The sequence below is a fragment of the Coloeus monedula genome (genome assembly GCF_965178545.1).
Source record: "Coloeus monedula genome assembly, chromosome: 1".
Lineage (NCBI taxonomy): Eukaryota > Metazoa > Chordata > Aves > Passeriformes > Corvidae > Coloeus > Coloeus monedula.
In genome coordinates, this window is record NC_138781.1 from 38,096,742 (window position 1) to 38,117,209 (window position 20,468).

Here is a 20,468-nt window from a genome sequence, read left to right on the forward strand (position 1 = left end):
CTGTGGGAACGTAATGCAAATGAAGAAATCCCTTTGCATACCAATAAGGCACTACCTGTTTGCAGCGGACCCTATTTTGCTTATTTGTTTGCCCCTGGCCACAGCCAGTTACAAGCTGGAAGGATCCAAGTTCATTCTCTGCTTTCAATGTCTCCTATATTTTGGTTGCACTCCAAAACATCAATTCCCTGTTAATTAAAGACTATTTGGATCCTAGGAAACTGTTAAAATATGCCAGTGTTCTTCTAATCTGAGAGGCAGGCAACAGACTGTAAAAACCTGCTGGTAAGAGTCCAAGAAACACTGAAAAAAGTAAGGGGAGTTTTACCCTACTCACTGAACAGAGACACAGGCAGACAGATAACAGAAGGAGAGATCCAAAATTGGTTTCTTTTTTAAGTCTCATACATACAGATATTTCATTAGACAAATTGCATACATCCTTTAAGAGCCCAAACATAAAATAGTCAAAAATGATATATGAAATCTCTCCACATTTGGCCAGCAAATTTGCTAACAAGGTTTGTCATATTATACATCTAACTGAGGGCTATCCACACAGGACTTAATTAACCAGTTGTAGAATATCATCCAAGTTGTGTTTCTATGTATAAGATCAGCTGGAGCCAAATTTTGAAAGACTGTAATTTTGCCAACTTTCAACTCCTCTGTGAAGAGTTTCACTAAGAATCACTAGTAAATTAAAGGTAGTGGATTAGGGATCACTGCAATCTTGTGATAGTTTTTTTGCGAAGAATAACTGCCATTTTTGGAGTAGTTTCTACATGGTACCTCAAGGTAAGTGTATAAGAAATCAGTCTTTGAATGCAGCAGCTGAAGATATAGGCAAGAGAAATGCAGAGGGCAAGCAGCTCTGCTTTCCACAGCTCACCAGTACAGAATTATCAAGTATTTGATTGCCATTGCTTTGGCAATTGCTACATTCCCACGACATTATCACAAAAACACTGTAAAAATAAATTTTACAGGTCAGAATGATGATAAGGTAGTGTTGAACATGCCAATCATACTACCTCTGAATAGGAGACCCATAAAGGTACTTTTTTACACGCTGGAAATACTTCACTTTACTTATGTAAAACTTTCACACATCATTAAAGGAAGAAGTCACTCCCACTAAAAGAAAAAATACCTGAGATTGTACAGAATCACACAGAAATTTCAAGGTGTGCATTTGCCTGGCAACAGCAAAGAATTTGAAGCTAATTAAATATTCTGTAACTCACAAATGCAAATGTAAACTGGACTGAGAAATGTCACCTGTGCTCAGGGACACAGCTCATTGGGTCTCTCAGTGCTATGGAGAAGAGCTTCACAGGTTCAGATTACCTAGAGCAACAGCATTGGTATCCCAAACTCATCTAAGATACCACGCCATGAAGGATGAAATATTTCTATTTTGTGATCCTTCATGGCATGACTCGGCACTCACACACCTGCTGCTGCCAGCCAGTGCAATGCAAAGCCATCTGGGGACAAGAACAAGCTTTAAATGGAAAAATCCAGCCAGCTCTGCAGGACCTTGGCTGGGATTCAGAGCCTCTGGAACAGAGTTTAAAATCTACCACAGTCCTGGCTACAGTGGCACAGAAAATTAGTATGTTCAGGAGCACAGCTGCTCTCTGTTTTTTCAATAGTGTCAGACATGTCCCTAAATGATGGAGCATGTGAGAGGCATCATGAAATTTGAGCCTTTGCTTAAAAAAAAAATTCTCTAATGTTTATGGCTGCAAAAATTAGCTTCTCTTTCCATTTAACAGAGTTGTAGTCTAGAATCTGCAGCAGAAAAACTGAAGCAATGGCAACCATTTCTGTGACTCAGCTTAGCTTGGACAACCTTTGAGAATGCCAGTGTTAACTATTTCACACCTAATCCAATAGCAGAGGGATGGAGAGGGGTAGAAGCCCACAGGGAAGAGTTCTTGAAGAGTGTACACAGATAAATTCCAAGTGTTACTGAATGTTGGATCACAGGGAAGAACTATAAAATTTGCTTACAATGGTTTTGGTGTTGTGTAGGATAAGCTTCTCCACAAAGACCTCCATAGCACTCCCTGAGCAGATGCAGCACTGCTGATCAATGCACAATGAGGGTGAAAGTTCAGTGACAGCCTTTTCACAAACTTTCTACTAGCAAGGGTTGGAAAACACCGACCAATAAAACTAGGATAAAATCCCACAACACTGATAGGTTTTCACAGCCTGTGCTTGATGCTCTGTATTATTATTATTATTGTTATTGTTATATTATTACCTGAAGTTCAGAGAGACAACCTTGTCTTTATGAGGAGCATGCTACATTTACTTAAAATGGCAGGATACTAGTGTATCTTCTAATTCCAGTCTTACAAGTTAATGATGATAGTGTCTACTGTCTTTCCAAAGAGAACATGAATGTTCAGACATTTGAGAAATTCATGTTGATATCGATACCTTAATTTTCTTTGGAGGGAGACGAAGAATATTACAACACAGAAGCTTAATTAGCTCAGCATTTTGACCAAGTCTGAAGAAAACATTTGTTTCTTCAATTTTCAGGCAATTTAAATCACAGGCAAGATAATCTCTTGGACAGAGACACTGGCTATACACCCAAAGTGTCAGCATACAAGTTTGGAGAAAAGCTTGCCACAAACCTTTGCCTCTTCCTATATCACATTGAGACTGTTTTTGAGAACTCCCCCAATGTCAATCAAACTGTGCATTTTTGCACAGGGGTGCAGTTCTGTGTCTCCAGTTGGGACTAGACATTTTGCCCGGCCACTGGGTAATCTGCATTGCAATACAACACCATGTTCTGGGCACAGACAGCCTACGTGCTACAAAGCCATGTGTGCAACATGAGGTTCATGTTCCTGGTGACACAGCCCAGTCAAGTGGGTTCTCCTTCTGAAACCACTGGTGATATGAACTTCATCAGCACAAGACTGTTGCACAGTTCTTGTCTGAACTAAGGGAATATGGCAGAAATAGATGAAGAGATGATTCCTGCCCATTCTGCCTCGAACTGTCCACTTCATATGGAATTGGCACATTTTATTTGTTTTGAGTAAGAATGGGAACAAATACTGGTGTTGGTCCTTTGCCCCATTTCCCCTCCACTCCATTTTGACTTTAGAGACCATGTTTCACTATGGAACTGAAAATACATTTTAAAATGAGAATCATTCTTAAAAAAAAAGAAGCCATATGTCTTTAAAAATGCTAAAGTTTTAATCTTAACAATTTTTTTTTTTTTTTGTGACAATTCTTTACAAAAAGCAAACACCTTCTGGAGGAAATTTTGCTTTCAATGAAACAGCACTTACTGAAAAGAAGGCTTCCCATGCAAATTTTTGTGCTCAGTTCACCTGAAATTTTCCTTGGATCAGTGTTAGGTAAAGAGCATAAACAGCTGTAAGTAGTGACCCTAAAATCTGGAATAAGAGAATTGCAAAGACTGAATATGCACAAAGGAAACCAAAGAAAATAGCCCTAAACAAGCATCACAGGACAGGGTGATTTTTACATACAGGCTAATAAATAGCAAGTTTCCTTAATGTTTTTCAGGGAGGCCAAGATCCCCATTCTTCAGGTTCCCTAGCAAACAGCTCAACAATTTGGCAACCACCTGTTGCTATATTTTGTGACTTGGCTGTAGATGAATTTATGTTACATCTTTCTCTGCACAGTCTTTCCTCATGCACACTCTCATTCCCAATCCTTTAAGTTTACACTTAACTGCAGATTTAGTTTCCAGAAAAAGAATCACAAGATGCATTATCAAATAGTCTCTCCTAAGGAAGAATCTAGTTCAGATTTTGCAGACACAAAAATGTAGATAATTTTTTGCAATGCATTTGAAATTTGGAAGAATGTAAACTGGGCAGAAACTCTAAACTAATACCCCATTAATCTAAATCTTTTGCAGTTCTTCCATCACTAACTATTGCCACCATAAACACTGAGTGAAAAAGCAAATCTCTGCAGAATTCCATTTTCATTCCTTCATTACACTGCAATTTTTTCCTTCTGACCATGTGCACAGCCATTTTGAACACAGCAAAGACACTAAACTAATGTACCATTTCCCTTCCTTCCTGGGGTCTGAGTTGGTTTTCAGGATCATAATGTGGTTTCTCCAAGATATGGATATTTCCATGTTTTACACCCCATCTCACACATCTCTTAATATTTCCATAACTTATTTGAGATCAAAGAAAATACACACATTCTATCTTGGCAAAATCTTAGAGAACCTTTTGGATGGTATGACTCAGTGGAGAAGCTGGGAAAGTACCACACATTTCCAACTGAAAAGTTGACTTCTAGGTAGCTTTAAAAGATAACTTCAAAAGATAGCATTAATATTTTTTTAAATATTAATCCTAATATCTAACAGTTCACATGCAACAAGCATTACATATCCTAGAGACCCCAAGCCAAATTTTCCTAGAAAATTTTCAAGAATGCTGACTCAGGCTATTTTGAAGTATTAAAGGGAAGGGATATGTGGGGAGCTCCTGGTCTAGCTTATAAATATTAAAAAGCTTACATTTGGATAACTCAATATTAGCTACAACTTTTAAATTGTTATGAATTAAGTTTGCTAGTGGGCCAAAGAAAAGGTGTATTTGGAGGGATTTCTTCAGAAAGACAATAAAGACACAAGCATTTAAGAATAGCAAGCTATCCATGATGAATAATGCTTTTTCATGATACAAAATACCAGATATCACATTTATATTTTCAGGGAATCTGATAAAATAGGAAATTTTAAGACATCCAAAACCAAAGGAATAAACTTCTCTGGGATATAACAGAGAAAATATGACATGAATTGTAGATGTAGCTTTCGGGAATTAGTTTTAAGTAATTCGTCATGGCCCATAGTCACTAGGGTACTCCCTTTTATCACTGTATGGTAATCTTCATTTTTACAACAGATACTTTTCTCAAAAACTGCTGAATTGTCCCTTTAAAGGTAAATTCAGTTCCATAACAAGTGATAATTCATAATTCAATGATCTAACCTGGCATGGAAAACTGAGCCCCACTTATCACCAAACTATTTATTTGTAGTTATTGCAATACAGTGACTAAAATATGAACTCAGCATACAGAAAATTAGCTAACATGTAACCTGTATCTCTTAGGTGCATAAACAGATAAACTTGTGATTTTGAACATTTCATTTTTATAGGTTACATATTATTACATATGAACTGAAAGGAGATTAGGTGTAAAAAAATGAAGTGATGCCTCCGGAGAATTTATTGCTCAGAAAAATCTATTTATAATGTTTGAACTCAGCTTCTTGAAAGGGGTTTTTTATTGTTTTGATTAGTTTATTTCTTTTTTAAAATTTATTTCTTTTGGAAGGGGAAATGAGAATCTTAAAGTGCTTTTGACTTCTGTATTGTTCACAGACTCTTTTTGGAGAGTGTTTTCATTATTTAATAATCTCAAAAAAATTTTAAAAAATACAGTATCTGCATTTAAACACAATACTTTTACATCTAATCACTCTTAGATCCAGAAAAGAAAGAAAAAAACCCAACTGTATTAAATATTTTAAGCCCACTCAAAAAGAAAAGCCTTCAAAATGGGCCTCCAACCACACCAGCCTCGATCCTGCTGGCTGTCCTGAGGATGAAGTACACTGTGTGGCCATACAAGCTTTCCTTTCACAGGTTTTGCTGATAGCAATGCTAGCAGTGGCTAGTCACTTTGAAGAGGATGAATGCAACACTGTCTCAGCTGTGGAGATCTGTGAGTAATTGATTTTTCAGTTCAGTGGCCAAATCAAAACACAGAAACAATTAGGGGGGAAAAACCCCACCGTCATGTCAGATGAAACTCTTCTTTCACCCAAAATAATACCTTATAGTTCCTACTTAGATACTTAACTGCTTTTATTATTTAAATATTAGCAAATTTCAAGCATCCAGATCCAAAATGACAAAATGACAATTCAAAATGACTCATTACAAAAATATTTTCTTCCTTTTTTTTTTTTCCCCAGATTGGCACCAGTCAGTACCCACTGTTTATTTATAGACAGAATTTTTCAGCACATACACTATTCACCTGGAAAGTTTGAATCAACTCTGGTCATTTACTGCTATTCAAAGCATTATTTTTTCTAGAGAAAATATTTCTTCTCTGGTTCCTGCGAAGTGAACTAGTTTAGAAAAATAATTCTTTTTATTGTTATTATTGGTTTTAGAAGCCTGCAGCTATGCATCAAATAATGTCTTTTAAAGTCTTTTCTTTCACACCTACTAACATTTTGAAAAACATAAGATTGTATATAGCAATAATTTTGATTGAAAAATGTACTCCTCTAGCTGTACAGAAGAGTACATTTCTTCATTAGTAGAAACCTGTGAAACTACTATTACGATGCTCGACTGGGAAAATGCAGAGACAAATTTGCATGAGTACTCTGATACCCATTAACTCCTGTCATTATTTCCTTTACTTTGCTAAACTAGCTCAGCTTTCTGCTCCCATTTTGCTACCTTCTTCCCTCCTGGTCCTTTACCGTCATTCATCTGCACTGCAGGCAGGTGGGCCCACCTTACAGACAGTGAAGTCCAGTCTGACTGAATGGGATTGAAGTGCTCAGCATTGTGCGGATCTTACCCACCTCAGGCCACAAGGCTAATTAATGTCAGAGCCCCCAATAACCCCACAGAGTACCACCTCTTCTGCCCCAGATCTAGAATATGCTATGGACCACAAGAAACACTCTACTGAACAAAATACTGGTGTGTTATGTTTTGGTTTTTTTACATAACAGCTACTGAAAAACCATGATCTGAACTTCAGTACTTAACACTGTCAAGCAAGGAATTTGCCTCACTATGGGCCACATCCTATATGAATTTTAAATTGCACAAGGGCAGAGACTTAGCTTTTTATTTTAGCAACATGACCTACCTAATTGAGCTCTTCAGAATCCTTTGGGCTTTTATTGCAGTTGGTCAGACAAATTTGGATTTTATTTTTCCCTATTGAAAACTGTTGGATCACTGAAAGTTAAATGATCCAAAATGTATGCTCCACTTTCTGTAAAGTTCTGTCTGTTTCTAGTATAAGGAAACAACGAGAAATTCTCCAGTTTGGTCAGCATGCTTATTACCAGCTGTCCATACCAAGTACCAACCATGCCAAATGCCAGAGAATCAGAAAGCCCAAGACTGGAAGTTATGGCTTTGGAGAAAACAAACTAGAATGCCCATGAGCCTCAGCTCTCCTCTTCTTGAGAATGAAAGAGCTTTTAATTTCCATTTACCTTAAAAAAAAATTCAAACATAAAATACCCAGTAGCCTTACTTTTTTCTCCATGCAATTCCAGTATTAATTCTCTGAGCACTTCTACCTGGCAGGAAATTATCCCAATTCTTCAGCTAGGAACCTAGGACAGACAGCAAAAGTCTTCTTCTCAAAACTCACGCAGGAATCTGCGGCAGACCAAGGACCTGAGCTCTAGGTCCTCAAATTCAGTGCTCTGAGCACAGTAATATCCTTTCCTGGTTGTAGGCTAATAGCAAACTGAACATGCTTTCACTTAGCCTTAAATGATCTCACACAAAATGTCAAAACTTGTTCTTCCTTCGGTGCCATAAATGCTAGAGGGAAGATGAGTTCACCAATGAGTCTACACCTGCACTAATGATTCTATTTTCTTTCAGCAAACTATGTGTCCCCAGCTCTATCTTACAGTTATTTCCCATACTGCTCATGTTTTATACTACTTTCTACTTTCTTTGGTAAGAAAGAGAATCCAAGGAAATGAAAAGCCTGCCTTGCACAGAGTGAGCTAGAAATGTACAGAAACATTCCTACCACCATGCAGTAATGCCAGGCCAGAAAAGAAGAGATGGCTGAGAAGGGATCTCATCAACATAACTAAGTGTTGGAAGGGAGGGTGTCAAGAGGACGAAGTTGGGTTCTACTTGGCGGTGCCAAGCAATAGGACAAGAGGCAATGGCAGAAACTGATGCACAGGAAATTCCACCTGAACATGAGGCAGAACTTCTTTAGTGTGTGGGTGACCGAGCACGGGAACAGATTTTCTGGAGATGTTGTGGAGTCTCCCTCACTGGAGATACTCAAGAACCATCTGGACACAATCCTGTGCCATGTGCTCTAGGATGACTCCACTTGAGCAGGGAGGTTGGATCAGATGACCCACTGTGGTCCCTTCCAACCTGACCCATTCTATGATTCTCTATGAAAGACAGCTTTCCCTTTTCTTTTCATGATGGTAAGGTCTTCATCTTGGCTAGTTATTCCCACACAGAGCAGCCCCCCAGCGTGATTTCCAGCCTGCAGCAAAAAGGTTTACATTCAGATTCAAGCTAAGGTGGGAAGCATGGGTGTTTTCAGAGGAGCACTACAACCTGATGAAGTTAGAGGAAGGGCACAGTGTTACAAATGTGCACTTCCCCAAAACTGCATGTACAGTGTTTCTGGACACCTTTCAGCCTATAACCATATTTTCTGACAGTGTTAAACTGACTGCACCATTATTTACGGACACATCATGGATATCTCCTAACCAGTGGGTCAGTATGTGGTTTGTAGCCTCTACTGGAGAGATACCAGATCTTATCAGATCAGGTCCAGCAGAAATGTAGTTACAAACTAACTGGATCTAAGCATTGAAAAACAAGGAAGAAGCTGCTGAAGGGCATTAAGGTGTATCACAAAGTGTGCTCCCCTGAGGTCATAGTCTCCCAGTAGATCCTAAACACAAAGTCTCAAAAAACCCCCACCATACATAAATAAGCTAAGCAAAAATACAAGCGTCAGCCAAGCATTATAAAAATCACATTAATTTTAAAGCTTTACACTTTTTGACATTTAAAAAAGTCTTTGACCTGGCATAATCTGCAGTTGAATTTTTTCTGATGGTTTTATAAAGGTCATGTTTATGGTATAATGAGCACAAATTTCCAAGGGTTATTAATCAGAAGAAAACTGTATTGCAAACAGATTTTCAAAGAATTTTTCATTTTTATGATTAATATATTATCAGCTTTAAAAGAGCCATTTTTCAAAAGCATGCTTGGGGAAGAAATAACGATTAACTTCTGATGTCTTTAAAGGAAACAAGCGTATGACTGAGACAAATATGTAACTAATATCATGAAATGGACATGCTCCACTAGTAAACCATATGAAGATAGTTCTGTGTAGCAATGCATCTTCTATTTAGCACTAATAATTCCATTTAGCATTAATAATTCACTGGAAAATGTTTTTACACATTTGTAACTGCATAGTGCAAAGTAAGTGGAACTTAATGCCAAGTCGTTGCATGTTTGCAGGATATCACTTCACTCTTCTGCTAGCTGTCAAACCTATGTTGCTTTACTGAACAACAGGTAGATCGACTTCAGAGAGTGATGACGTTAAGAGAAGGATGGCAAAATCCAAGCCAAAAGAGCAAACTCAAAGCTAGCTCCACAGAGAGCGTGAAAGGGAAGGAAGGAGAGAGGTTCATTGAGAAAAAAGTGACAGAAAATCTACAGTTTTGCAGCTGCACTTGGCTGTTGGTCTTAAAGGCAGCACACAACAACGGACATGAAAATACCTCTGTCAACCCATGCCAGTGTTGCAGAGCTTGGACCATGATTCCTCCTGAATTAACCTCGCAGGGTTGCATACACAGGCCTGCCTGTGTGTATGTATGTGAGAACAACGCATACTTATTGAAATAAACCCATTTTTCATTTTTCTGTTCCATGCATAACAGCATAAATGCTTTCATAATACATCAGAAACTACCACAGTCCCAAAATTTTTGATTCACAACCCCCCCCCCCCAAACACATACATGTTTAAAACTATTAGGTTTATGTTTTTTAATAGGTAAGCAAAAGTGTAAGTAGAAAAAGTAGAGTGGAACCAAAAGCACAGGATTTACTAATGCATAGTGAGCACTGCCACAGTAGATAGAAGTGAGTTTTACAGGACAGGCTTCTAGACATAAGGAACTTTTCAGTTTATGGTGGCTTGAAAGATACTTGTTAAGATAAATTATAGATCATATCATCATTTTTCCTGTATATATGTATTCCTAAATTAAAACCACTTTAAGTTATTTGGCTCAGGAACTTTTTCCAACAATGAAATATCTTAACTCCCACTCTGAATGAAATATCTGAAGTTCTTACAGGAAATTAAACCAAAACAGCAAACACAAATATCTTTCTTTCTCAGGTTGTAAAACCAGAAAAAACCCTGATAGATCACATGGCCTAACTGTCTCTAAACCCCAACCCATTACTTTTCATAAAACTTCTACTATACTTTAATGAAACAAAACAAGTTCAGTCCTCAGGAGATACAGCTGTTTGTGCAAAAAGCAAGAGCCTGAGGCTCTATGAACAAGAGTTTCTGAAAAAAGAAGTTGATGCAAAACTGAAGTTATCCTAGCAGGCAACCCATGATTTGTATTGAGAAGCAAAGGAAAAATAGACAGTGCTTGGCAGTTTGCTGTCCCCACGGAGACAAGGGGAAGAGAGGGCTAAAATATTTAGTTAACTATTAAGTTTGAACTTTACTAGAACAGAATTTTATGCCATCTCAAATCACACATGCACTGTGTCAGCCATGACTATAGTTGGATTTTCATCAGCAGGCAATTAAAAAAAAAAAAAAAGAATGTCAATTGTTGCACCAGGGAGAGAAAAATATCCCTGTCTTGTAAGTACCTGAGTACTTGAAGATTAGATTAGATTAGAGTCACTCCCTTCAGCATTAAGCAACAGAGATCGGCTTATATCTTAATGGAGCTGTGCCATCAGATGTTGCTTTCTTGCCTCACTGCCAAAAAGTTCAGGTTCAAGTTAAACACTCAGACAAGACAAAAGTGTGACCGCTAACAACACAGCAGCCTTACAGCATGAAGAGATGAGGAATTCACCACGAATTTGCAGATCGTTCCTGACTTGCTAGGAACCTTTCTGCTGTCCTGATAAACTGGCCAGCCATTCTTCATCCATCTGAAAAAAGCTAGGGATGCAAATGATAAGCAGTTCTGCACTGCAGGACAGAGCTTTGAGTTCAGCAAGGGAACCATGAAAGGAGAGCTGGTGCTAATAGCGCACAAAACCCTGAAGATGATGCTAAGGACAAGGAATTCACATCAGATTTGGAAGAGGGAAATGTGGAGGGGAAAGAAGAGAAAGTAAGAAGGCAGCAGGCAAAATAAGAATGGAAATAAAAGAATGGGATGTTGGAAATCAATGGGAGAAATCTGAACCTTGTCCAGAATCAATTAAACTGTTGTCTTCTGCAAATTCTATATCCAGTCACAGATTTAGTTTTAATAAAGTTGATATAGGACATGTTATAGCATACTTAAATAGTAATAATTTTATAACTCTCTTGTATATTCAAATTACATCTTTGCCAAACATTTAGTGCAATCACATGCTGCTCTTGTGCAATTCAAATGATTTTACTTTTTTTTTCTTTTCCCTTTTTAAACAGAGATAAACACGTCATATGATATGCTGGAACACAGTTTCTAGGTGTTAATTCACAGTATATCCTGGTGAGTAAATGTTTTTATTTCCATCAAAAAATTGTGGAATTGTGCTTCTATACGCAAAGCTACAATGAGAAACATAGTTATTCCACACACCACTAAGTCTCTATAGTCAAGAAATGTAAACAAAATAAAACCACACCGTGATGCAATGTAACAGACAAAGGTATATAAAACATTTCATCAGTACTGGTGAAGTAAACATTGTTTTTTCTCTCTAGAACAAAGATCACATGAATGTATTGTATACAGTGTTCTGTAACAGCATTGCCCAACACACTAATGCTGCAGAGTTGCACAGAACTCTCTAAAAATCAAAGCAGGGAAAACTGTCAAAGATGCCAATGAAAGATGGTCCTGCAAATGTTCTATGGCACAATGAGCTCCTCTCGGTGTCTATGGCAGCAGACTCAAGCGTCAGAGCTCAGACCCGCCAATATCTGGTTCTTTGTGAGACTCCATAAAAATAATATTTGATTAATATTTCAAGTGGATTTAAAGAAAAAAAAAAATAAATAAAAGAAAGTACGAATTCCAAAGGACTGACTCCACTGCCTGAGGAGGGTACCTTCATTCTCAGTAACAGATCCCAGCCATGACCCTTCTGCAAAAGAGAAAACATAACAAAACAGACTATATTGAATTCACTTTTATAAACCTTTTTGTTCTCTGTCATAAAGGACCAATTTGAAACCATGTTTTAATAACCCTTGAATCAGGCTGTAAGTTTGACCATGCCACTGCAGTTACAAAGTTACAGGTAATTAATCTAGTCTTATGTGCTAATTTGGCTGATTCTTTGCTTCAAGATGAGATTGCTTACGGACAAGGAGAGAAAACTGTAAAAATTTAACTTTTTCTGTGTTACAAAGCTCTGTCAAAATTTATCTTCTCTTCAGATCTACATGGAAGCTATGCTTTCACACGTAATGTAGAAACAAATTCTTTTGAAATTTCAAAAATTGAAAGAAATCAAGGTCTGCATTTTAATTGAAGGCCCATATTTAAGCCTGCTCTGTAAGGCCTCAGGGGAATGTCCCAATGGTTGGGCTGTTGACTAACTGGGGAGACTTGGACAATGATACCATTTTGGAGCAGTTTAGATTTGTGCAAATGCGTATTCACTTCACGGAGGAATTTAGTTTGTGTTTCCAGCAGCCCACAAAAATCCCTTGACCTCAGGGCTAGTGTTTTTCTGGGGAAGTGAATACATTCTTTTACAGAGGAGAAGTTCTAACAAAATGGCTATTTATAAAAAAGGACTATGAAAACTTCAATTTTGGCAAGCTTACACCTGATGAAGCTGATGTAGGCAAATGCTCTGAGAGCTGGAATATGTGGCAGTTACTAGGCTGACTGTCTCTTGACACTTGTGAAAATGCTGGCAGGTCTGTTTTTCAAATCTCTACGTAAAATATGCCTATAATTTTTAAAAAAGTTTTTCAAGCAAGTAAGATTATCTCCTGTCATTTTCTATAGGTGGGGGAAAAGCACTACTGCTTTTGCAGACAAGACACAAAGGACAAAAGAAATTTTTGTCCTATTTTCCAGAAACACAGGCATGTCAAGCCAAATTTATCTAAACCATGACATGTTGGATGCTCCAGGCTGCATCTACGGAAATAGATAAAGGCTTGTCCTTCACTGATTTAATGAATGGGAATCCCTGCCCCTGGCTAATATAAACTGTTCTTGTTGGTGGATAATTCTATTGATTACAATCCAGTTACATTTACAAAAGTACACATAAGAATTTTCTGTAAAGCAGCACAAACTGTGGGCCAAAAAATGCAAACTTAATAATATGTTCATATTTCTTTAAGCTGTATGAAGTTACGATTTTTCAGTTTTTTCCATATCCTATCCCAGTGTTCCTTAAGTGTGTTTTATGATCATGTGACATAAAATTATTTAATGACAAATCTCCATGTAATTATTCACTCTATTCAGACCTCTGTCCTCATGCAAAAAGCAAAAAAATTTTTATAGGTTCTGACACATACTTTGCTATAAGGTTTCCTGAGTCGACCACACAGCTAGTAGCTGTAAACAGAAGGCTCAGGCCAGTAGTCTGTGTATCTTGGTTACCATTTGATACTGGCAAAATTCTAAAACAGAAAAAAAAAACCCAAACAACAAACCAACCTAATAAAAACTCCAAAAGCAAAACCACCCCCTGCAGGGGTATGAAAGGTGGCAAGGAGCGGTCTGCATACCAATGTGCAGATCTCACTGCTGGCTAGGGATACCAAGGCATGGTCGAAGGGACAAATACTATTCATCTGTACCTTTACACAGGCCAGGAACAGCCTGAAACCCTCTCTAAAGAAAAAGAAATATGATAAACTCTCAAGTAATAGTACCTTTCCTGGACTGCTCTTCAGTCAGCCTGGCTATGTTCTGGTCCTCTATCAAGCCATCTTAAAATTTTATAGCTCCTGTTCCAGGAACCAAACACAGAAAAATGTTATAAAATATTTAAATAACATTTTAGAGAGAGCCAAGCTTGCTCATACAATCTCACTACTCAAAATATGTACGTCGAGTCCTATATAACTATAAAAATTTCACTTTGTGTGTATCAAAAACTCAAATAAGACATTCACTGATTTTGCCCTCATAGTAATTAATGGTCTATAATTCAACATTTCTTGAACTGACTCTAAATATATATTGAAACAGGCCTAGTATAAAAGCAACCCACCTCAAACATTTCAGTTTGTTCTAGGCAAAGATTATTTCTCATCTATCTCCTTCCTAAGGTGTTTGAAAAAATCAAGCCTTGGGCATAAGACATTAAAATTTACTCGGCAGGAAAAAGGTCTCAGTCAACATGTTTTATTTTATTTTTAAGTCTTTCTCTGATGAAAAGGCAAAATAAAATGTAAGAAATAACTTTGATTCTGTTGCATTATACAGTTATTTGAGAGATACTAGAGGAAATGTGAGTTTTTGAAAGGCATTCCTACCAAGCCTTGTAACCATGATAAAATAGAATACAGTACCAAGAGGAGAAAAATTCTTGTGCACACTTTTCTGATAATCCATGTAGATCAGAAGGATCAGGATCATGCAGCTTCAAAATTGTAAGTCTATCTACTATAATTCCAGATGTTATTGAGTATGCTATATATATATATATATATATATATATATATATATATTTGCTCTGATCCATGTTAAGTCATTGCATTGCTTTGCTTCAACTATTTGGAGTGAAGACCTAATCAAATTCAACTTTTTTTTGCATCACATAATTTTACACATTCCTAATATTTTTATTACTTTTTCACATTAAAATAGAAAAGTAATGCCTCCGTTTAGTCAACAGACTTTTATCTAATTGAATTTTGTGTCAAGTGTTTCAGGTAATTTCCCAATATGGTTTTATTATTCAAGATGAGCAAGTCACCCCCTCTACAAAAACTAAAACCTTTGAATATTAATGAATTTGGGATATTAATCTGATCAGAAGAACCTTACAAAACCTAAGAAGACAGGAGGACAATGCAAGAGCCTTCAATGGAACCATGTGTTGACAAGCTAGATCCCTCCTCCCATCCTCCCATACTGCCGCTAAGGAGTGAAGGGAGCATCACATACTGTAATCATCTTTGCTTTCCATAAGAGGTGATCTTATAATACATTACCAAGAATGAAATTATATTAAACCAGTGAAGTGAGCCAACCAACTGTCAGATTGCTACAGAAATGCAAGGATTTGCTAAGCCACAGACAAACCTCAACCCTAGAAATACTTTTGCACATATTTAACTATTCCAGTCCCTCACATCGGTGAAACAACATCAGAAAATTTAATTATTTTTTAATTCAGAAGTGCATGCAGGAGTGGGTTCCATCTCTTATTTGCGTGATTCCATCTGACTAAACATTCAAAATGTTTTGTAACAATGAGTTTTAAACAAAGGGATCTGCTATTCTACTAAAAAGGAATTAAAAATTTACCAAGGGTGCTGAATTTGAAAGATGAATCAAAACCCCAAATACTCAACCCACATCACTATATACAAGAGAATTTGCTTGTATAATCCAGAATTTGGCACTGTTTTCTTTAAAAACAAAACAAACCCCCAAAATACCAAGACACACCATGTAAGAAGAGAAATGCGTGATGAAACAATAAACATCAGATGAAAATGAAGATACTCTATTACCAAAGATGCAAGAAGATGTCCATCTCTTCTTTCCAACATCATTAAAAAAAATTCAGGATGATTCCAGTGACAAGAACACACTTCCTGTATCTAGAAACAACATTAAAAAACACCAATAATCTTACTAAAAAAAGACAGTGTGTTGAGAAGAAGAGCCCTATGTCTCAATATTGTTCCAGTGGCTTAAGAAGAGTTACTCTGGGTATTAGTGGGAGCTGAAATACTAAAGGACAATTATTGCAGCACACTGAATCTGCTTAATTAGACGTCTCAGTTCAAATAATGAGGCAATTTTGCATGCAAGCCTCTAAGAAACCTGAAACCAAGCACAGCTTGCCTGTATAAGGGTTGCATTCCAGAGCTTAAGCTCAAGCCAATTTTACAGATCTGGAGCTGCAACTAAACATAAATCACCTCATTCACAGCAGAATGTTTTGGGTGTGTTAACCTGAAACGCTGAGAAAATTTCAGCAATGTGGGCCAAATCATGGCAAAATTCAAGATCTGCACAAACTTTTTCGTCCTCAAACCACTGATGCTGGCACAATTCTGTTCTTTACATATCTGCATTCGGCTGGGACCTTACAGCTTCTGCTCCTCTAAGTTGAACACAGGGTATCTGTAGCTTCACAAATCTGTTGCCTTTGTTTCTGCATTACAGAAAGATCTAATTTATCATCTGAGAAAAGACTCCCCAAACCTGTATTTCTGGCTATTCTGTTTCACTTGGACTTGGGCAGTATATGCGGTAATCTTGTCTAAATACAGATAAAATTTAAATGGGGAGTGATAGGATTTCTTTATTAAACTCTTCAGACAGCTAAATTATACTTAAAATACATTGACAAGACCTAGAACACAGACAGATGTTTCATGTTGCTATGTAGATTCTGTTGCTACCACATGGCAAAAAAATTTCCATTTTATTTCTCACTTAACTGACCATTTAAGTTCACAGAAAGCATCAAATGACCCAGGTGTTCAGCTACATGAGTATTTACAGTTCCAAAAGTAGTGAAAGTTAAATAAATCTCTGTGTCCAAGGTCAAGCATCAACTGTATTAACAGAACTCTTATGAAGTTCTTCAAGTTGCATATAGAAGAACACTGCAGCAGGGATACAAAATAAAGCAATGCAGAGTTCACTTTTAGGTTGCTACACTGGGCACTGTTCAACACATTTTTGTAGAGTATTTCCAAGACCAGGCCTGGTCATGCTACTAAACTGGTAAAGTTAGACTACCAAGACTGGTGGAAACCCAAGAACAGCAAAAAAAAGACTGAAAAAAGTCAGTGCAATTCAGTGTCTGATAGACTGAAGTGAATAGGCCACTTGCTGAGAATTTGATTCCCACCAAATACCCATTTCTTGCATTTATAAGACCCTTCAGTGTTTCCCTACAACTTCCTCTGCAGTTATAAGCAAGTTTTAGTCCAAATTAAAAAAAAAAAAAAAAAAAAAAGTCCCATGTATTAGGGTATTAGGTTTACCACCTCACATGATTTCAGGATTCTTTCTGCTCATTGAACGCTAGGCAAAGGTGGCTTGAGCTGTTTCTTAGAGCTATCACACACTGAAAAAAACCATGGAAAGCAGTAAATGCACATACACACCCAAGGGAACTAGAAACCCTTTAATTTTTTTAAATGGAAATTTATTTTTGAGAATATTTGCTTAAGTTCATGCTCTTGCTCTAACAGCATAAGCAATGGCCTCTTACTGGACATGATTTAGTATAAGATTTTATCTCTTTCCCCCTAAAATTCACTATAAATTTCAAATTTGCTATATGTTCTAGTAGTATAATGTTACTTGGCCTTTCCAGAATGACACATTCAAAAGTCAAACCAACATTCTAATTACAAATTACAGTTTCCTTGTCACTAGAAACTATTACCCACATACAATTTTAATACATGTCCATTCAGTAGCTCCAGACACACAACTGCAAATGTCAAAATCCTGCACACTAGAAAGGAACTTCTCCCACATGCAGCTTTTTCTGGCTGAGCTACAAACCCACAGAAATGATAGCTTGATATGATTTGTGGTCATAAACTTCAACAGAGCTGTATGAGATGATGCTCTAAGAAAAATGTTAAGCCTCCTCTGCTAGTGAGGGTGTGGGGTGGGGGTGAGGGAGGTGGGGAAGAGAAGAAATCCCAGATTTTCCTCACTGCTGCTCTTCTGCTTAGCTAGTATACTCTGTTACTGAAGGAGAACCACCATAAACTACTACACTGTTCATTGAATTGTCTTGATTTTTTAATGATATTGCCAATAATGTGCCTTAATGAGGCCAAAAAGACATCCCAGTTCAACAAGGCACTGGAATGGTTGCCCCCAGGAAACTAAATAAAACTTAAATAGGACTACTGTGAATTAAGAGATACTCTACATAACTTGCACATAGCCAGGAAAGCTTGCAAGCCACCATCCTATACACAGAGATGAATTCCTTGCAAATGTAAACCTAACAGGGAATTGCTGTGGGCCTAGGAGTGTATAGAATCAAATAGCTCAGGTGATTTAAGAATGTCATATTATCCTTATTGGCATAGATGACTTGCTAAACGGAAATTAATAAGAACAATAATGACTACACTTGTTTGCAGCAGAAAGCTGCATGCAAGTTTATAAGAAAAGAGGTTGGTGATTTTAAAACACTTCCAGAAACAAAAAAAATGAGGGTAACTTTCATTGCCTGTTGATTCCTGAGCCTTTCTACGGAAATCAGTAAAGCTGAGGAGGACAAGGGAATGATGGAGTCTTGCCCCACAGGTGTGCCGAGCTCCTCTAGCATGGCGAGACCTGCAGCACCACACTTCCTCCTGCAGATGCATCTTCCCATGAGTGGAGCTCCCCACACGAGGCCAATGCAATTCAAATTATCCAACCACCCGAGCTCATATTTCCATCGCATTCATTGCCTCTTCTGGCAAAGGTTCAGAGAACAACTATTTCAAGAGGATCTGCAACCCAAACAGCTAAATCCTTTGCCATCACTGGATCATGCTTCCTCCACCCCAAACCTGTTGCCCAACTGGCTGCCAAAGTTTGACTACACTGCTGATGATCAGTTTTAAGATTTTGAAGAGCATTTAATTCATATTTGAAATTATTGGAGACATTAAACACAACTGCTACAAATTATCTGGTGGTTACCTTAACTAGCGTAGGTCTAGTTTAGTATTTCCAGCACAGCTGAAACTCTGACTTTTCTGGGGGCCATGGAAGCTTCCCAGGATGTTAGGTCCAGTAAATGAAATTGCGTTCAAGAAAATCTGTTAGCACGGTCCAACACTTTCCACAGTTCATTACAAACAACAATTACTTTCTGAAACCTCCTCCTTCTCTATGAATAGATCTGACTCAGTAAAAACAATATCAGTGAGGAAAGCTCAATTTTTCCTGAAAGATTCTCGAACTTGCAAGAGCTTTTTTTGATATCTGCTAGCACTTGCCATACTTACATTATACCAACAGTTTTCAAAAGCTGCCCAACTTCTTTCAGACAAACCATCAATATTACCTCAACTAATACCAAAATCAGCTCCCTACACTATGTACTAAAACAGAACCTGGCTACAGAGATAGAAAAACTTGCAAAACTGAAAATCTGCCCATCACAGGCACCTCACAAAGATTTCTTAAAAGATTAACTTACTTATTATGGTAAACATTCTCTGAAAGCATTAGTCATCTATTGCTGTGAGCATCTAGAAAGGGCTAAAAATTTATAATTACCATTATTTCTTCTTACCTTTTGATTTTGAAGATATTAGCTCAGCTGGAGTCTCTCAAACAGACATTTAATATAAAATATTCATAATTCATTTGACTATATACTGAGGTCAGATGGAAATATTTCTGTTTTCAGATGAATTTAAAGTGAGCTTGTATTGCTGACAATGTGCTGGCATAGCTTTTAACATTAAAAAAACCCTCCTATAATAAATTACAATAAAGTATCATGCAATTTTTATCTTTGTGAATGCTCTCATGAAGAAATGTTCCAACTAGAAATGCACAAAAAACTTATACAAATGACAAACATTGCTAGAATAAACTGAGGGATATTTTAGGAATATTAATTGTTAATATTTTTCAATGCTAACTATCATCAAAGACTGCCTACCTGAGACAGTTCTGTTCTGTTTTTCTTCACTACACTAAATATTTTGGATATATTAAGCTTTAAAAAGAAAAAATAGGGCAGGGGATAATGACAAGTAAAAATAGATTAATGTTCTACACATCTGCATTTTCTTCCTAAAATCTCTGGAGTTTTCTGGGTGTCCACAGTGACATACAGCATTGTCATTCATGGCCTTCACAATGTTAATTTCAGACTATTTAAATAAATTTTCTTCCCGGTGTGCTGATGATAGCATGTGATGACAATTCTGCTTCAAGCTAGTCACTATGGCAAAACAGAGCAGTTTTGTTTGGTCATCTTGGAATGCTTGTGAAGGGTGGTGCTGCCAGAACCTTTTTGTTGCAGCACCAGCAGGCCACCCCACTTTACCTGCTGCCTGCCTGCCTTTCTCTGCCAGCAGAGTTTACATACATTTCACACACTCTGAGTCTTTCCACAATCACATTTTGATTGTATCTACATTACTAGAGAGGCTGCCAGTGTTGCTTTGATTTTTTTTTTAATGTGTTTTCAGCCTCTCCGTGTTTGTTCATTACATTCGGTAAGTTCATTCACGTGAAGGAG

General features: G+C 37.3%; 1 protein-coding gene across 1 annotated transcript in view; it reads right to left on the reverse strand.

Moving 5' to 3' along the window:
- ZNF385D (zinc finger protein 385D) overlaps positions 1-20,468 on the reverse strand; it is a gene marked incomplete at both ends in the record, with an annotated part of 414,505 nt that overhangs the window by 131,533 nt on the left and 262,504 nt on the right. The window lies entirely within an intron of this gene.